General features: G+C 39.7%; 1 pseudogene; it reads right to left on the bottom strand.

Annotated features, from left to right (window-relative positions):
- Positions 1 to 362: 362 nt before the first annotated feature.
- LOC149202505 (uncharacterized) lies at positions 363 to 1,082 on the bottom strand (annotated as a pseudogene).
- Between the last annotated feature and the right edge of the window lie 14,395 nt (positions 1,083 to 15,477).

Genomic DNA, 15,477 nt, shown 5'->3' with positions numbered 1-15,477 from the left:
GATATTCTGCGTTCTAATTTCGCTGTCGGTCAATGACTATTCACCTTCCCTTTTACCTTTTCAATAAAAAACTAATTTTTAATGAAAACAATAGTTTTGCATTTGCCTTTGATGACAGGAAAGAGAGTTCCGCCAGTCCCAGCCCATAAAAATTGACACTCCTCGGAGACAGCTGTAATCTTTAATTTCTTGCACAACTTTACCCATTTCAGGAAATTGGACAGTGGTTCATCCTCATCGGAGTCATATTTTTCTCACCAAATGCTGCTCAATGGTGATTACAAGACAAATAGAACCTACTTGGTAATTTACCACATACTTAACGTTATGGTAAGTACTACCTCATGTAATTATCTTCTCTCTCAGATATACATCAACATGGAACAAAATGGTTTAAATGATACTGGTGAATATAACAGGCCGATCCTATTACTGCCGGGCATTTTACTCCTCATTGCATGTTGTCCTGGACTCCCCAAAATCTGGCAATCGACCGCAAGCTAAATTTTTGGTGATTTTATTCGCAGAAATCTCAGTTGAGCTCCAACATCCCCAGTTATCCGCATGGTAAGATGGCGATTAACAGTGACATCCTTGAGAAAATCCATGGCCGGACTCTGCAAAGGATTGAGTTTCGCCACAACTTGAGCTGTCAGCATAGTGTTACTGTGAGAGGGCAGATAGAAGGCCACAACATAGACTACCCCCACAGGCATCACACTGTTGTAGAAAAAATAGAATTTGGAAGCGTTGTATTTGATTCCCACCTTGTTGGGGTTGATCACTTTGAAAATCATGGAAATATTCATTATGAGAGACGATGGCATGTTGGGCCTCGAATCTATCATCAAGGATTCCACTTTTGCAGACTTTAGAGAGAACTTGGGCTTCTTGGGCTTCAAAACCAGTAGAATTAATAAGGCAGTCGCTGTTATAATGACTGCAATGATGAGAAATACTGTTGAAATGCAGCAGCAACATCGCTTACATGAAAATTTGGAAGCCCTGTAATTTTCTTCTGGGAATGAACCTGCTCGAGCTCGATTGCAAGAAGCATTCCTTTTGGATATGGAGATGGGCATTGGTTTTTTCTATGTGTATGGCTATATATTGTTATTTTATGAGGTTTCAAGGTATAACGTCTTGGCTACAATTTGAATGCTTGAACGGTACTTCGACCGAGCCGAACAATCCCTGTGCTTTTCTTTTTTGAAAATTTTTGTGGCCTCGAGATATTCGTATTTTGGAATGGTGGCAAGAAAGTTTTTGTTTGTCATTGCAGATGGATTTTCCCTTTATTCTTTTGTTCCTGTTGTATCAAGACCATTCCAAGCGATTTTAGGCGATTGGAGCGAGTTTGGACCCTTTTCAGGGCACTGGATGTATGCACCACACGGGAGGCCCCATGTGCCGTGCGCGCCATGTGCGTTGCGCCTGACCAAATTTGCACTGTGGAATGCGGCTCTATGCACCACGCACTCCATATGTGCCGCAACCAATGCCCAATGCACCACGCAGGCAAACTTACCCACAGTCTCGGCTTTCAAAAACTATTTCGCTTCATCCACGATTTGTCTTGACTTCAATGATGTATTTGACGTGCATATGGACTTATGAATGTGGTAAATATCATATATAAACAAAGGACTTTGAATTCTCTTTTGACAAACCCACTTTCTAATATGGCAGACTTTGGCACTTTGTACTTAAACCCTGTTTTTGCTTCCACTTTGATTTTTAATCTGATGATGAATCTCTGTCTGTCTTTTTTTTGCAGGGGTGTTTGGCATGTGATCTTGGCAGAGGATGACCAGGGCTGCGCCTGAAACATTGCATGTTTGAAAGCTTTTAAAAATTACATATTCTCTTACAAAAAACAAATTTGACGATTCCTTCTTCAAAACTCTGTTTTGAAGAAGAATCAATCTCGAGCCTTATTGATAATGGACATTCTGAAATGAAGACTTATGGGAGACATCCTCATGGCCTGTGGGTGTTATTCGACATTGTTGATGACCGAACCCTAGACCTAGTGACTAAAATAACTATTTTGCTGACCTAGACATCAAACAGGACTGTAAATGACCTGAGAATTGATTCGACCAACAAACCTAAGCCAACAGGATAAAGCATGAGGGGAATGAATAACAAGCTCCTTCCGTCAGATTATGGCATGCACCTAGCAAAATGCAACTAAGTGAATTGACCGAGACACCTAAAAATGAAATGTAAAAAGAGTTTTGATCTCTGACGGAGGATTGACAAGACCGACTCTAACACGTCCTTCTACACTTCCTCTACCAATTTTTCTATTGTCGAGCCTTCGACTGCTAGGTGAATCATTCTCTATGTCTGTTGAAGTGCCTTTAACTTGTTCTAAACTAAAAGAGTAATCTAACAGGCTTCCTCTATCTATGGTTGGATTCTGGCTTTGATAAGGGCCTCTTTCCGCAATAGCTCTTCGATTTGTGATTGCAGTTGTTTGCCCTCCTACAATCCCGTGAGGCGTTGGACTGGCACCAAAGTGCACGTAGTTGCCCTGACTTCATCAAACTTGCATTGTGTCTCTTGGATATCTATATTAAGCTTCTACAAGTATGGGTCCTCTTGCAGAGTCATCCCTAACTCCATGGCCTGATTGAAGACCATTGCGCAGTCTTTGAATGTTGTATCCAAAGTGCCCATGCTTTCCTTGACAGCTACTCCGCACTACTCCCGGACTTCTGGAAAAGTGGCTAGCTATAATTTCAATTTTATCTTTGAGATCTTCATCTGGAAATCAAACATGACTTTTCCTATCTCATCCTTGGACATGCAAACAACAACAAGCAATTTCATGATTTTTGTTGTAGCTGTAGTATGCTCTAGAATGTTTCGCTCTAGAACTGAGTTACACACCTATGTTATCATAGTCTCCAGGCTCTGACTTCATACTTCTAGTTCTTCCTTTGCTTTCAGAGCCTGAGACTTCTCTGCAAACGTATGTTCATTATTTATCTTGAATTCATTGATGACTACAAGGACATGTTGCTCTCTAATCCTAAGCTCATTCGAGACACCTTGATGCAGTGCATGGAGAGTCAGAAGTAGCATCATGGTTAAGTTCACCCAAATGTCTTTAATTGTGCTCAACACAATGCAGTATTCCTCTGATTTCATGTGAATAGATCCCTCCAATAAGGGTATGACTTTGAGATATAGAGTCCATTCTAGCTCCAAAACTTTCTCGTTCCCTTAGGCTAGGCTCACTTGCCCAACACTCACTTGAATTCGGCCTATTTGGATCTACAACTCACGTAGATCCTTCTAGACACTCCCTAGCATTTGCATGTACTGCTGTTCAAATTGTTGCCATAACTCCGTTGTGGTGTCTTTGACTTTGTCTCTAATTTCATGGAGATCCCCTTATGTGAGGATCATCGGGTCTATGCACACTTCTTTATCAGATTAGTGCTTCTTCCTTGGCCTGATGGTTGTCTACTTACTGTGCTTCCTCAATGTGAAGGGAGTGATCTGAGCCTCTCCTCCATCTCCACCCTGTTCCGATAGTTCCTGCTCCTCAGTATGTTGGGAATTTGATGCTTCACCTTCATCTATGTTAGTTCACTCTGTCTCAGAATGCTCTTTCATAGCATGCTCTTTCTCCGCAGCTTCCTTAGCAACAACTTCTTTATTTTTATGCTCAGCCAAATCTCGTTGCGCCTTCTGTGATTCTTATTTCCAGTTTTGCACATCTATTGTCTACGTAACCGATATTTCTCCACCTTTATTGGTACCTGCACCAATGTCCATGGGTTCACACCACTCTACTAGCCAACTGCCCACAATCTCCTGCACATCTATCTCTAAGACTAAGTATGGTAGCTTGTGCCATATATGTTTAGGGTCCTTCCTCACCCTGATTGATACATTATGGAAATCGGCCTTGAACTCTGCAAAGGCCCTCAACTGCTTGAGCAAGGTTGGAGACAACCCTGGCCACTGATTGATTACGATGCGAAGATCCATTTCCATTAAGATATAGAAAATATTCAAATATTTGATCCTCTTTGAATCCTTTATTGCCACAGTGAAGCAAATTTCACTACCTCTGGTAACTCTTCTTCCTACGGAGGAAACTAACTATCCTCCGGCAATCACCATGCTAATAAACAATTAGCAACAGGAGCCAAGCATAACGAAATGGCTTATTTTCCTCCTGCACTTTGCGACAGTTCACGAGGAATTCCTTACATACATACTATGCCTAGTTATATTGTACTCCCTTTGTGCATTGAGCATCCAACGACACCACTGGCTCCGAAACTTCATCCGTATGGCATTTCCTCATAATCTTTCCTGCCAAGATTTGGGTGGCAAATTGCACCGCCTGGTCTTAAATGGAGTGGATAAAATATCCACGCTACTTCTTGACTAAGCCAAATTCAACCTTCATCTTATCTGCCAACTCCTTTTCTCCACTTTTCCCTCCAAGCTCCTTGGCAGGGTTTGCCCCTTTATAAGGAAGCTTTGTAATCCAATGAATAAGCATATATGTGATGGCGATGGGTTCAATGAGCCATAAGCACCCATCATGCACCAGTACAAGTAGCTTGCGCACACACACAATGTTGATAATGGACCTGTGAAAATGTGGGATGCAAAGTATGTGCAACAACCCGACCTGCTCAACACCTCTGGCCCATTTCATGGGTTCCAGTCGCATAACCCCGGTTTCTTCATAATAGGTCTTCTTCATGTATTTGTGAGTAGCCAAATGAGGGAATCTCTCATGGTCTGTGAAATCCCAATCCTCCATCTTCAGCACCAGAATGTGCGCTAAGATCGCGCCTTCAAATTCAAATTGTTCTGGTAACAAGGGCGTCGAGACCATAAATTTTTTGGAATCAGGGTCTTTGGTTACTTTTGTCTTCCCTTTCCATGGAGGGATATAGTCTGGGAGCCGTGTGATAGGCTCACCCTCCTCAGCATCCAATTCCTCCACTCCATGGAATTCTTCTTCCTCCAGGTCCATGATTTTCTTGGGCTACTTATCCTTCTTCTACTTTTGTCGAACCTTGGGTTCTTCCTTGGTGAATGTCTCAGCGACACATGTTTCTTCTGCATCTCTTTTGTAGCTGATTACTTCAGCCTAGGGGACCTTAGTGTTGTAGGTACATTGGGCACAAATTCCATATATACGAATTTAGGGCCTGCCGCTTGAGAGACAACGACTTCAGAACTGACTGGAGTAGACATTCGTTCAAAGAAAAGTTCACGTGCTTCTGCGGATAAGTTTATGAATGATGATCATGACAAGAGTTCTTCCTAGTATTTGCACTTCATAAACTTAAAATAGCAAGGCTCACAAAAAATTCTCATAATGCAAAGTGTTCTTCAGCGGACCAACATGCCCAATTTATAGGAGGTTTTGAATTCAAATCTGACCATTCCCTCCAATTTCGGATCATAAATGCATCTTTGGCAGCAGATCTCCAAATATTTTTGCCATAAGTGGCACCTACCCACTCCTCTTAATGAAAATTTTTCCATCAAATCATGAATAGGGACTCCAATGGTTACTTTTGGACACATCTGTATAGTACCATCCTCCATGGTGCAACTCATCCAACGCAACTTCACCTTTAACATTCGTGTTCTCTATCACGTAGCCTCCCTACTATGTTTTTCTCCTTGTCGAGCAACATAGTTTATAGTTTTGTAATCCCTTGTAGCTACCTGCATTACTAAGACTGCCCTACTACCATATAGTCATTGCGTAGGGGAAAGATCCCTTGTATACAGTTTCAGCCTACTTCCATTCACTTTTCCAAGGAATGGTTCCCCATTCAGCTTCATAATCTGAACTGCACCACCATCCGTGATCTCTTTAACAACATATGACCCAACTAGTGCATTTGAAATTTTTTTAACTTTCTGTCATATAGTAGCACCAAATCATCCTCCTTGAAAGTGCACAGCTTAATATTCCTATCATGCCATGCTTTCTCACGTTCCTTTTGTACTTTCTGGTGAAACCCTGCAAGAAAGCAATGCTCTTCTAACTCCATTAGCTGCACGAGCCGTTCCTTCAAGGTTTCATGATACGCCATCATTGTCAAAGTTGTAATACGTAAACTTAGCACAATATACTCCATAGGCATCACTGCTTCAATCCCATAGACCAAGCTAAACAATGTTTGGCATGTCAACTTCTTGCAGGTCATCCTATATGGCCATAACACTGCTGGTACATGCATATCCCAGTCATTCTTTTGTGTGTTGCAGACCTTTGCCAACACATTATCCAAGATTTTGTTAAATGTTTCCACTGTTCCATTCGCCTATGGGTGATAGGGCATGCTCTTTTGATGATACACCTGGAATTCCTCAAGCATCATGTTTATCATTTCATTCAAGAAATGTGTACCCTATCACTCATCAACACCTTAGGTCATCCAAATCATGTTAAAACATATTCAAACAAAAACTTCGTAGTGGTGGCAGTTGTACAATCCTTCACTTGTTGCACTTCCTCTCATCTGGTTAAATATTTTTTTGTAGTAATGATATACCACATGCCCGTCTTCTTACGTGGTGGTTGTATTGGACATATGAAATCAATGGCCCAATTATGAAATACCTGCAATGAGACCTGAGGATTTAAAGGCAATTCATCTCTTCACGAAGGCTTTCCCATCCTTTGGCAAGCATCGCACACCTTGCAATATGCCTTAGAATCCTTATGTAATGTCAGCCACCATAACCCAACGCGCAAAATATTTAGTGCAATCTCTTTTACTTCGTAGTGTCCTCCCACTGCTTTGCCATGTGCTTCAGTGATGATACTAGCTCATTCAAATTCTGGAACATACCTTCACAGTATTTCATCTTTTCCCATCTTATACAAGTGACCTGAAATCACTGAAAAATCTGCGGAGTGGACTACTAATTCCTTCTTCTATAGATTGGAATATCCTTCCAGAGTTGTACCTATACTTAAAGACTAAATGATATCAACAAATTGGTCATCCATGACACACACCACAAAGAGCTGTGGATCCGATAGTCCTTCCTCAAAACTATTTGGTTCTTCACCCGTTTCAATTAGTGATAGATGGTTTGGTCCTACATTCAGTCTTCCAAGCTTCACAATCACTTCAAAGTCATATTCCTGAAATAACAATAACCATCGGCAGATCTACCCCCCCAACGCAAGCTTATTGACCAGGTACTTCAGAGCAGAGTGATCTGTATACATTTTAAAGTGTCCACCCAACAAATAATGTCGAAACTTTTGCAACTCATAGACCATTGCCAACCCTTTGCGCTTTATATTGGAATAATTGTTCTCAGCCCTGGATAACTTTATGCTCATGAAGGCTATCAGATGATCAATTTCTCCTTCTCCTGCCTATGTTAATACCGCACCTAGTGCAATGAAAGAGGCATCTACATGCACATGGAATTCTTTCTTCCAGTCTAGAAACACAAAAATAGGTGTAGTTACCATCTTTTCCATTAAGACATCTAGGCTATGCTGATAGTCTTCATCCTAGCAAAACATCGCACCTTTCTTCAATAACTTTTCCATGGGCGCGATTATATGAGCATATGACTTAATAAAATTTATATAATATCCAGTGTGCGCCAATGTCGCATGCAACTGTTTTACATTCCTAGGAGCTTCCAAATTTACAATCACAACGATCTTAGTAGGGTCCACTATCAATCCCTTCTTACATACGACTTGATTGAGAAAAATTCCAAAGGGCACATATAATATGCACTTCTTTGAATTTAGCACAATCGAATACCTTCGACATGTATCTAGCATAAGGCACAGACTCACAACATGGAACTTCACCAACCCCAACATAGTCCAGTCATCGAAATAAACCTCCAAAACCTTATAGATAAATTCCTTGAACGCCGCGATTACTACTCAAGAGAAAATTGTAGGCGTGTTCTTCAATCTGAATGGAATTACTGTATATTGAAAGAAACCCCACCCTATTGGGAAGGTTGTCTTGCTTTGATCTTCTAGCATGATATTTATTTGATGACATCCCAAAAATCCATCAGTAAACGAATAAGCCTCCTATCTGCCAACATTCTCTAATACTTCATCTGTAAATGGTGTTGGAAACGGGTCATGCATGCATGAATCATTCAAATTTCTTAGATCAACACATATTCAGATTTCTCCATTTTGTTTCTTCTCTTAGAGCACCATTGGACTTACTCAATCGGATTCCTCCACTGGTTCCATAATACCGGCATCCAACATCTTATCCACATCTTGGCCCACCTTTTCTTTATACTCTGGATTTAGCCGATAAGGTCTCTACCTAATGGGCTTCGCATCTAGTTTGAACGTAATCTTCATAACACCTAAATCTCTGACGACCCCCTTCAAATGTAAAAACTTTGTTGGGAAGAGATCCTGGTATTCGTGCAATAATTCAGCTACCTTATTGACTGTATCTTCATCCCAATAGTATCCTATCTTTTCAAACTTAGGTTATGCTTCAAATCCAATATTTACTTGTCTAGACTTGAAAGGTTCTGATATATCGGGTTCGCAGATTTTGGTCCCTCGACTTTGAGGTGTCCTTATGTCTATGGAATGTTAATATTTTGTGGGTCATCTTCTTCCTCTTCAACAGTCACATTGTAACACTCCAACGCATGGCACATCTGTGTACTCCAATCTAGCTGAGACCATTCTACCGGTTCCTTCAGTATTCTGAATATAGTTGCTTTTATCTCCTGGAGCGCTTCATCAATGCACTCAAACCCATCCTCAAAACTGAAAGTTAATAAAAAATTCTCCCTTAAGATGTCCCATTCAGCTATCCCATGGCAAAGATTCTTCTCCAAGTACCAGTTCATTGGAATTGTATCTAAGGTATGACAGCAAATGTGCACCCATTCTGGTTATGGTTATGCTCCCCAGGCCTTAGTCCATCGTGCCAAATGATCACACGGATCATCCTTCCCTCTGTATTTTTCTGTCATCTGGGTATTAGCATATCCAAACCTTGATTTCATCAACCTTTTGTAGTCCTTCCATCTAGCGAAGCTCTCGTTGTCTGAACAACACCAATAGGAAGGTGTAGCACGCAACGCCAACTCTAGTGCCTAGAAGCGATGTTCTTCCGATACTTCCCTTTCAAATTCATCTAAAAATAAATCCACATTAGTCAAACCATGATAATGTGGAAGATTCCTTACCTCAGTCGAGACACAATGCAATGATTTTGTCATCATATTGCAATGGAGTGTAGATACTTCATGCAAGCGATTCTGCCAGTGTTCAATCTCTTCATCTGAATCTAAGGTGTAGGAGCTATCCCTGTCCGACGAAATTTGTCCATCGGCTGTACAATTGATGCAATATTCATTTTATGCTTTGATCTTATATATTTGATATAGATCAACATCACTTTCCACAGAGTCACAAATAGATTTAGTATAGTGCACTCCTTCAGTAGGGCCTAGCGGTACTACAACCCTAAACAAATTCCTTTCAAATGTCATCTTTCGCTTCTTTCAGTTGATTACCACCTCCATATCAAAATCCCAAGAAATTCCTAGTAGTTCAGGGAATGGGTTACTATCATCCACTATTTCAATGACATCAAAGTCAACTAGCACACTTGCACCCTTAATGTCCACCGTTACACCATATAATCACCCCATCATAATATATTTTGTTGATTTTCCATGCGCAGCTAAATAGGAGACCATTGCAGTGTAGGTATCCCCATCCTTTCCCACTTTTTCTTAGGAAATACATTTGCATTGGATCCTAGATCTAGGATTAGCTGGTCCATTTCATATTTGCCTATCTATGTGGTCAGCCTCATCTCACGCCCTGTGCACTTCTTATGCTTACCAATTTTCCTCATGGTGTGTTGTTTAGTAGGAGTCTTTTCTTTATTTGCACACTTTTCGATTAACTATTGCAACCCTTCTACCGCTTTCTTATCATGTAGTAACTTCATACAGGTCTTCAGAAAAATAGCTAGTACTGCGGGATCTACCTCTTGTATCGTACTAGTTTCAAACATTTTCTCCTGGTTTCCTGAGATGGAGACCTCAGCAAAGTTCTTCTTTGCTTCCATAAAGGTCTCTTTAGCGCAATTAAGATCAAAGTCTATTTCCTTCTCAGCAGCCTTGCGCACCCATCTGTCATCCTCAGGTTACTTGCCTTTATCTGCACCAGTCACCATGCCACTTATTGTTACTATATTTATGCTCTAATATTATTTGTGGGCTTTGCCCTCATCATTTGAATGTCCTATGTAGGTTGCTGGGGCTGCAACTTTTTTTCTTGCATATTCTCCATAAGGACTAGACATTATTCGACATGGTCAAAATTTCACAATACTGACATGATGGATGCATGGGTTTTGTGCAATCTCACGCGAAGTTCTCTACTTCGCCACAATTATAAAAAATTGCCCTCATCCTCAACTAGTTCCACCTCCTCTTCCTCGTCCTCAACCTTGGAATCCTCCACACACTGCTCATGCAGCATGATCCTTAGGCCTTTTCTCTTCTTGCATTCGGTAGGTAGGGGATTTATCCATCATTATCTCATAACTCCTACAATGGCGTACATCATGTCCCACATATTTACAGAAATTACAAAACAACTACTCAGGGGTTTGTACAAACTTATGTAGTAAATGGAAATTATCAGTCGAGTTTTTTCCTGTAACCTGATAGATAGCTTAACACAACGCAGCTCTTGTGCTCAGCCCACCATTATTCTCTAGTTTCAGGGGAATAGCCCCTCCCCCCATAATATATTTCTTATAAGTTGGTCAATGGTCCTTATCATGTCCATGGCTCTTGCACTTCAAACACCAAACCTCAACGCACACCTCCGGCTAGGCTTCCTTTCCTTTCTTCAAGCTCTGCAACTCTAAGTGCAAGATTTCCAATGATGAGTGAATCTGTTGCACTCCAAGGTTCATATCATGTATGGGTGAAGCATCCAAACTCATCGCAATTTCCAAATCTTTTGCTTGCGTTGCTATCTTGTATTATGACGAAGGCACTCTTAAGTGTAGTAAGACCAATGCTATATACCAATCACGATGCTGGGAATCTATAATCACCATGTTGGATTTCCTGATCAGGAATTTCAACCTTTGATTGAAATTCCAAGGTGTCTCATCTACCTTTTGTTGAATTTATTTAAACTCAGTCACCGACTGCGCCTTTGACTTAGGCTTTCTACACTCCTTGTTCAGAGCTTTTTGGGCTTTTGTCAATGTTGAGGTGGGGTTATTAGTGAAATACTTGATGTACCATGTTAATGCTCGATCCTGTAAGGCTGTGACCAGCTGTGCTTTCTTGATTCTATCATTCGTAATTTGATGTGTCATCTATACAAATCCTTCACCAAACTGGAATTGTTTAGGATCTTCATCCCTATTCCTCTGAATATCGACATCTTCATCATGTTTGGCATGTTGAATGGTGGAAGTGGAGGTGGAAGGGGTGAAGGTGTAGTTGTATGAGGTGGAGGTGGAGGAGGAGTGGATGGATGAGGTATCATCAGGATACCATGCGTAATTAACTAAACTTCACTTTGCGGTGTAGTTAGCATCATCCTTTCATCGTCACTTGAAGGGGGTTCAATGACTAGACTGTACTATGAGGTGATCCTTCATTTCTTCTAAAGAATATCCCACTTCGCATAGCCCAAAAAATCAAGGTAATTTCATAACCATTTTTTCACATAACAAAATTTTAATCCAAGTCTTTAATGATTTAAAATCCTTACCTCGTGGTCCCTTAAAGGGCCTTTGTTCTGCTTCACTATAGTTGATATTTATATTGATCGTGAAATAAGTCATAAAAATTCCCAATGTGTGATCAATCCAATGATCCACAGCTCGTGCGATATTTCTTCCTGATGCCTCTATATGTTACACTAGTTCAGGAGTCCACACTATAGGGTCGTCAAGCCTCCACGTCCCTTGACTATCAGCAACTTTAGACAACCACTCATGTAGTTCATCAAGGAATAAACAAAAGAACACATCGGTTTCGTCAGTGTACAAATATCTCTACAACCACTGCTCCTTAGATAATTTAGGGCTCCTGTTCTCTCGAGCCGCGAACACATGCACATTTCAGTAAATCCACTTTTCAATCTCTTTCTTTATAGGAAACCATTTATCACACATCTCTTAGATAGGTCATGGTCTCATCAACAAAACCATTTCTTGGCTTAAGGGGGCCTGACCCAGGTTCATAGTTGTTCACTCCAGCCAACAAAACCCTAACTTTTGGCCCTTTCGGTAATAACTTGCATAGCGCAGGCTGCAGTCTCACCCGAAGCAGTATTGGGGGATGCTAGAACCAGGTTTCTGCATCCAGAGACTGCGTGATAAGTAATCTAAAGCCCTTGTCTCTCAAATTTTCCTTCACGTAGATCTATGTTTTCTATGATCTATTACTACAACTCTAAGAAAACGGACCTTGGACCTTCATGAAGGTCTGTGATCAGACTTTACAGCCTTAAAAGAAGTAGATTGTTCACTTTCACACACTAAATGGTAACCCTAGATCTTCCTTCACGTAGATCTACCCGATTCAATAGAAATCATAACAGATTTAACCATTACCTTCGTGAAAACAAATTATTACTTAGTTCATGCATAGATATTAAAGATTCAATAGATTCGCACAACAATTATACTACATTCCATAGAAAACCGATCATTAAGCCATGATGCATAACTTGAACAGAAATAATAATAAAACACAGAGGCAAGATATTCGTTCAAAAAACAGTCTTTATTATATTTCAACGTTCAATATACAGACTCTTCCACCCTGTGCACCCAGCTGTAGGGGCATGTTCACTTAGCTACGGAATTGCCAAGGTCTTTGCGCACTCAACCGCAGGGGCCTCCCCCTTTTGCCTAAGTACAAGAAAAAGAGCTTTCCTGCCTTAGCACTTGCCCAAAATAATAATCTTCTATCTTACTTATTTTCTCTAGACTCACTATGAGTCAAATATATATAGCATTTTTTCTTACAATACCATGGCCCGCAACCTATGGGTGAGTCTCAAAATTGACCTATGAATTAACCAAAAAAGGGGCTAAAGCCCTTTTGATTCCTACTTAATTGTGCACTCTGCTTCCACATTTCACGGAGACTTTACATTGTTTACAAAATTCTTCTCAAAAATTGGTTAAACTAGCCCAAAATGGACCCTAGGGAGCTTATCCCAACAGAGACAAAGAGAAACAATCATGCATGTCTATCTTAATAAAGTTACTTGATTTGGCTAATTAATAACCCTAGTGAGTTTTTTACAGATGTTATGTCAAAAATATCTATGATCCACTTGTTACAGTTGATTGTATTGGGAACTATCTCTCCTTTATACAATAGTCTTATAATCAAATGGATGGTGATCTCGAAAATCGAATGTGGCTGGGTGAGCTAGAGATTCCCATTGTGATATATACTTATCAAATATTTGGCAACTTCTTCTTTCATACCGTGCATATCTTCCATCAACAAGGCACCAAGAATATCGTGGATTCCTACTTTCTCCAATTGCGCAGAGTTCAGACTCCATTGGTCATCTAGCTTCGCCCATCGAAGAAAGGACTCATAATTCTTCTCCCACAAAATCTCATCCACCTTTGTTTGCTTAATGAAATGCATGCAAAATCCCAACTTTGTTTTCCCTGCAAGATTAGAGTTTTCTTTTGTTCGTGGCTCAATTGTAATGTCACCTTCGACAAAGCGAACATTTCTTTTTTCCATTGCAACATAACTCTAGAATTATACAGTCCTCAAGAAATCTAACAATTTAAAATCAAGAATCATAGGGATCAGATGTCTAGAATGTCTTCAAGGTCACAATTGACACGCAATGAAATTTCTGGCATAATGTTAAGCACTTTTGAGATATTATCAACTTTTATGGAAGTAAAATTTAATGCACCATCATTTCTACTTGCTTCCTCTCTCATGGGTTGTCACGTCAAATTTTGAGTTGATCCTCTAATGTCTTGTAACACGTGCATGCCACCTAATTGCCACCTTCTTCACATAGTGGTAGATGATTTTGGAATCATTTGAAATGATTTTTAGTGTAGTTCTGACAGTGATGGGACTTGTGGAGTCTTTGACATGTCTTGATTGGATTGATGTGTTCAAAAAATTATTTTTTTTAATTATGTTTTAGTCTCTTGTGCACAATGTTTTCAGACTTGTGTGCTTGACATTTATTTACATTTGATGTTCGGAAACTTCCTTCCAACTCATGGGTGAAGCCTTTATCCTGGTTATCTATCCTTTCGAGATGTTCTTTATGTTGAAGATCTACCAAACGATTTTTTTTCTCTTCAAATTGATTTTTTGGAATGTCTGTTGAGTTGGATTCTTTATGATGTTCTATGAATTTTTGTGTGCATTTTTTTGTATTTCGTGCTTTAAATGATGTCAATCCATTTTCTCTTTAGATTTGTTATTTAAGAGATTACACAAATCCACTTCTTGTTCCATTTTCTATGAATATTATTTTCTTGATTGTGCTTTTCTCTTTTTATTGGATCCCCAACTGCTCTGTCAATTACTTTATTCCTAATTTATATCTACTTTTGGTTTTCACTTATTAAATTTAGCTTAAGAAAGAAAATTTTCTAATTTTACAAATTTTGGTTAGTTAGCCCGCTAAAGAGTGGTTTCTAAGCTAACCCATATTCTTGGTGCCTTAGGAAGGTTTTCACCAAGAACAAACCATTTCTATTAAGAGACATACTTCTTGATTCGGGCACAATTGACAAGTAGCTTAAACAAATTCCATTACAGTGTCTTCAACTAAACTATGCTTAAATATTGTATGTCATTAATCACAAAGAGTCCCAACCATGCAATTTCCAATCTCCTTGGTTTAACCTTTACTCGGTTGTCATATAAGAGAAATAGATCACCAAATTTAAAACTCTTCAATTTCAAATTTCTATCGTGCCATGCCTTTTCTTGATCTTTACTAATTTGTTGGCGATAAAGTGCATGCAGTCGATCTTCCTCAATTTGTTGTAAATGTTGGAGTTGTTTCTTCTACAACTTTGTATTATATTTTAATATAGCCAATACACTTACTACATTCAATAAGAAATGGAATGGAACGACTGCTTCCTAACCATAGACAAGTTTGAAAGGTGTTGATCTTGTCAACTACTTGTATGTTGTGTGGTATGCCCAGAGGATGGTCGGTACCTTGTCATCCCAATCGTCTTTGTCTAGGTTGAAAACTTTTGTTAATCCCTTGTGAAATATTCTATTAAAATATTTCATAGCACCATTTTCTTGTGGGTGATAGGGAATGATATTTCTGTGTTCAATAGTTAATTTCTTCATTGGTGTTTGGATCGTAACATTCAGGAAGTGAGTTCCTCTATCACTAATTAAGACCAATGGACAAGTGAACTGTTACTATATTTTTGT

This window comes from Pinus tabuliformis, chromosome 2_1, assembly GCF_031772625.1.
Source record: "Pinus tabuliformis cultivar Carrire ecotype Pingquan chromosome 2_1, CPIR1, whole genome shotgun sequence".
Classification (NCBI taxonomy): domain Eukaryota; kingdom Viridiplantae; phylum Streptophyta; class Pinopsida; order Pinales; family Pinaceae; genus Pinus; species Pinus tabuliformis.
The sequence above is the reverse complement of the archived record's forward strand: the minus strand, read 5'-3'. Positions and strand labels throughout refer to the sequence as shown.